Source organism: Dipodomys ordii, unplaced genomic scaffold (assembly GCF_000151885.1).
Source record: "Dipodomys ordii isolate 6190 unplaced genomic scaffold, Dord_2.0 Scaffold11, whole genome shotgun sequence".
Classification (NCBI taxonomy): domain Eukaryota; kingdom Metazoa; phylum Chordata; class Mammalia; order Rodentia; family Heteromyidae; genus Dipodomys; species Dipodomys ordii.
The window spans coordinates 20,743,504-20,748,735 of NW_012267227.1; positions in this window are offsets into that span (position 1 = coordinate 20,743,504).

Here is a 5,232-nt window from a genome sequence, read left to right on the forward strand (position 1 = left end):
GGGCTGCTGCGGGGCTGAGGGGCAGGGCCTCGGGCTGCTGCGGGGCTGAGGGGCAGGGCCTCGGGCTGCTGCGGGGCTGAGGGGCAGGGCCTCGGGCTGCTGCCGGGCTGGCAACCCCGTGGCCAGGGCAGAGGGGTCGGCTGCGCAGGGTCTGGTCCACACCGGCGTGGGGACGCCGCGTTTGCGGGGTGCTGGCGTGGCCTGCCCTCCAGGTCAGCTTGTGCTGCTTTCTGCAAGGATGCAGACGGGCGCTTTGAAGCCAGGAAGACACCTGGAGAACAAGAGAACAGAAGAACGTCAGCCCCAGAGCCAGGATGGGGACGCCTGGCCCCACCACCATCAGCCATTCGTCTCGCTGGACTCACTGTGCAGACGGACGGACAGATGGACGGACGGACGGACGGATGCCTGCCGCTGGCGTGAGCGTGCACACAGCCCAGCCCAAGGGGTTTACAACCGGGCTGTTCTAGGAGAATGTTTCCTCTCATTGCTGGGGAGGGAGGGGGGAATGAGAGGGAGGAGAGGGACAGACAGACAAACAGGCAGAGAGACAGGCAGATCTGAAAATCTCCACTTCTCCTACCCCGAACCAAGAGTCACCAGCCCGAGTCACTGAGGGGTGACTGTCAGATTGCATTTGCCGGGATTCCTGGAAGGGCAGGGGCAGCAGGGATGCGGTCCTGGCCGGAGGGCAGGGGCAGCAGGGATGCGGTCCTGGCCGGAGGGCAGGGGCAGCAGGGATGCGGTCCCAGCGATTCAGAGCCACCACCTGCTCTACAGCCCCAGGACACGGCCACCCACCCCACACCCACGAGCCCGCACGGGACCTGCCACGCTCACCCAACTAGCCCAGGGTGCCAGAAACCCCCTCCTCCTCCTCCTCTGAAAGCCTTCGGAGATGCAGGTCTTCACAGAGTCATTCCACAGACTCGGCCTCAGCCACGGGGGCTCCAGGTCCCTGAATCTGCTCCAGAATTGCCGGGAAACGGCCATGGTCCAGGGAGGCGGCAGAGCTGCAAGAATGTGAAAGTCAGTCAGATTGTCAGTTGCAGAAACCATCCCCCAGGGCGGCCGGGCCGGTGGAGGTAATGGCTACACCCTGCTCTGGGCAGGCGGGGAAGCCAGAGCACAGTGAAATGGTTGAGAAACAGGCTGGGAAGGTGGCTCAGGGGTAGAGCATTCGCCTTGCATGCCTGAGGCCCTGGGTTCGATTCCTCAGCACCACATGAGCAAAAAGAAAGAAGCCGGAAGTGGCGCTGTGGCTCAAGTGGTAGAGCACTAGCCTTGAGCTGAAGAGCTGAGGGACAGCGCCCAGGCCCAGAGTTCAGGCCCCACAACCGGACCCAAAAATAAATAAATAAATAAATGCGCAACTGAAACCACATTGCAGAATTTTTGTTAAGTAGAGCAGAGGATTGAAAATGTGAAGCTAGTGTTTCTTCTACGCAAATGCTTGATGCAAAGCTGTCCCTAGGCTCAGAGCAACTGGGCATGCCCCTTTCCCCAGTTACATGGGCTCTGATGCCAGTCCACACACGGGCTGCCCCCTCTTCTCACAGCCCCAGAGAAAGGGCGACTTTGGACAGCGAACAAAACAGCTTTCCGAGGGGCCAACGTATTTTCATCCTGATTCACTGTGGATGTCTAAAAGACTATTTCCTTTTAAGTTAAAGCAACTTAGAAATTCTTCCCACTGGGTCAGTTTTCTTATTTTTATGGCCACCATTTTAAATAAGCATCTTTTCTTTTTATAAATTCATTTTACTCTGCCCCAACCTTTCTGTGTTTCTTGGGAAGAGAAGAAACAGCTCACTTAAACACTCTTGTTTATGATGGGTGAAACCACAAGCTTTGTGTGATGTTAACGCACTCGCAGAAAGACAATCTGAACTTCAGAGAGGTCTGTGTCTGGCGAGAAGGCTCACCAAGGAGAATGGGCTCATTTCAATTCCATGTATTATAGGAAGGAAAAGATCAAGGAAGAGCTGGTCTTAAAAATGTCAAAATATGAGGATTTGATGGGAAGAAAGAAGGAAAACAGAGCAGCTAGAAATGCAAAGATAAAAGAGCTGGATCCAGACATGTCTATGTAATTTCCCAGAAATGGAAACTGTACTGGCAATTTGGAAAGAGATATCGAAAAACAATATGCATTAGAAGCTGAGCGTTTCTTGTAGCAATGAACTTGGAAGGCTCTTGGAACACAGGCCACAGTGGCTTCAGGATTCATCTACATATGTGGTGGAGGAGGAAGGGAGAGACCAAGTTTCACAAGGAATTAGACACAGAAGGGGAAGCGAAATGCTTTTCCAGAAAACAACTCCAGCAGGCTGGAGGGTCACCAGCGGAGCAGAGTGTGAGGGCCTGGGCTGGCTGGAGCGGCCGGTGTGTGTGTGTGGGGGGGGCTTCCCCGAATGCTCCGGCCATCCTGACTCCTCACAATCCATGAGTCAAGTTGACGAACGTGGTTCTAGCCGCTTGTGCTTGAGCTTAGGGGCTCACAGAGTTCTTTCCACTACACCGCGGTTCCCAGACCCGGCTGCTTGTCAGAGTCCTCTGTGGAGCTGTGTAAAAAATGCAGATTCTTGGGTCCCATCCCAGGAAAGTCTGATTCAATAGTCTGTGGCAATCTTTTTCTGCTTTTTAAGCTCCTCTCCTGACTCTGGCACACCGTCAGTTTTAGGAATCATTGCACGTCATTGCCGAGTGGAGACAGAGAGAGAGTAGACGAAACTCAGGCCCGGGAGGGACGTGGAGAAGTCGGACACGACTCTTTTCTGACACACAGCTATAATGAGTCTTGCAAAATTCTACCCAGATCTGAAAGGCATGCTTTGCTTCACTTGAATTTATTTCTTGGCCCCAGGTCTTTGGTCAGCTCCTCTCGTGGACTCTTTCCAGCCTCATATGGTTTGTGAGGAAGCTTCTAGAACCACACGGCTACTCCAAAATCCGTCACTTCCTTGCTTTCTCCAGGTGAATTACAAGGAGCTATTTCCCGATCCCTCAAAGCTCAGCGGAAGCGAAGCGTGCCTCTCAAATGTCCTTCCCTGGTCACTAGATCTTGTTTTTCAAAATAAAAAAAGTTAAGAAATCAGTGGTAAAACCCCTAGACTGATGGCATAGAGTACACATGGAAATAACTGCCACCCAGACCGGCCTCGGCCCTTGACAGCAGGATCCCGTCTCAAAACAGAGCCGAGTCAGATGCGGGGCTCACGCCTGTAATCCCAGCTACTCGGGAGGCTGAGGTCTGAGGACCATGGCTCGAAGCCAGCTGGGGCAGGAAACCACCCGAAATCAGCCAGAAGTGAAGCTCTGGCTCAAGTGTTAGAGCAACAAAGCCTTGAGCTTTAGAGCCCAGAGACAGCACCCAGAGCCTAAACTCAAGCCCCAAGCCTGGCACACACACACAAAGAAACACAAAAGAAGTAAGAGCAAATAGAGGGCCGACCTTGAGCCAAAAGCCGGGTGACAGCACAAAGCTGAGTTCAAGTCCCAGTACTGGTGGAAGGAAGGAAGGAAGAAAGGAAGGAAGGAAGGAAGGAAGGAAGAAAGAAGGTAGGAAGGAAGGAAGTAGGTAGGTAGGAAGGAAGGAAGGAAGGAAGGAAGGAAGGAAGGAAGGAAGGAAGGAAGGGAAGAAAGGGAAAGGAAAAGAAAAGAAGAGAAAATAAATAGGTCTACAGAGCTAAAGTTCAGGGACACTTATGGGAAGCTGCATTTTCTGGAATAATGTGTCCTTCCTATTCGAAAGCACCGTATTCTTCCCTCCCCAGGCCTCAAGCTCTCCCCCTCTCCCCCCCTCCCCCCTTCCTCTTTCCACTAAGACTAGAAAAACAACAAGAGGCCTGGCCGGCGCCCCAAGGTCTCACTAGACAAAGGTTTTGCAGAAGAGGCAGCTACAGGAACTTGTCTGAGGGAAGTTCACCCCGTGCTGCCCGTGGCCGCTCACTGATCGCTGTGACCAGGCCTCGGGGCCCAGGTCCCCACAGACGCCCTGAAGACGCGGAGGCGAGGCTGAGGGCCTGGCAGGCCCGTGGGGACTCACGGCGGCGGTGGGGTCATCGGGTCTCTCTGGTCTTGCAGACAGCACCGACAGGGTTAGCTCATCTGGAGAGCGTCTCCCGTCTGCGGGGCTCTGTGCGGCTCGGATCTCACCTCCCAGGTCCTCTGTACGCCGGCCGGCAGGACACAGCTCTCCTCCTCCTCGGATCCTTCTCGGAAGGCACCGCATTTCTCTAGAGAGCATTGTCCACAGAGCTCCCTGCAGCACGGACAGACAAACATCCAGCCGGAGGCACCGCTCGGCAGCAAGGGGCGTTGACATGTCATCAGTCTTGTAAGAAAGGGTGAGAAGGCATCTTCCAGATGTGCAGCTTCTTAGTCGAGGGAGGAAAGGCACCAGCAGGGAAGAGACCAGGACCTAACACGCAGGCCTGCCTGAGGCCCAGCTTCAGAAGAGAGCAGCCAGTGCTACCTGCCCACCCTGACCCTGCCAGCCTGACCCTCCCAGCCTGACCCCTCCCACACCTGACCCTCCCAGCCTGACCCCTCCCATACCTGACCCCTCCCACCCTGACCCTCCCAGCCTGACCCCTCCCACACCTGACCCCTCCCAGCCTGACCCCTCCCAGCCTGACCCTCCCAGCCTGACCCTCCCACACCTGACCCCTCCCACACCTAACCCTCCCACACTTGACCCCTCCCACACCTGACCCCTCCCACACCTGACCCCTCCCACACCTGACCCTCCCAGCCTGACCCTCCCAGCCTGACCCCTCCCAGCCTGACCCTCCCACACCTGACCCCTCCCACACCTAACCCTCCCACACTTGACCCCTCCCACACCTGACCCCTCCCACACCTGACCCCTCCCACACCTGACCCTCCCAGCCTGACCCTCCCAGCCTGACCCCTCCCAGCCTGACCCTCCCAGCCTGACCCCTCCCACACCTGACCCTCCCAGCCTGACCCTCCCAGCCTGACCCTCCCAGCCTGACCCCTCCCACACCTGACCCCTCCCACACCTGACCCTTCCCAGCCTGACCCCTCCCAGCCTGACCCTCCCACACCTGACCCTCCCAGCCTGACCCTCCCACACCTGACCCCTCCCACACCTGACCCTCCCACACCTGACCCCTCCCACACCTGACCCCTCCCACACCTGACCCCTCCCAGCCTGACCCTGCCACACCTGACCCCTCCCACACCTGACCCCTCCCACACCTGACC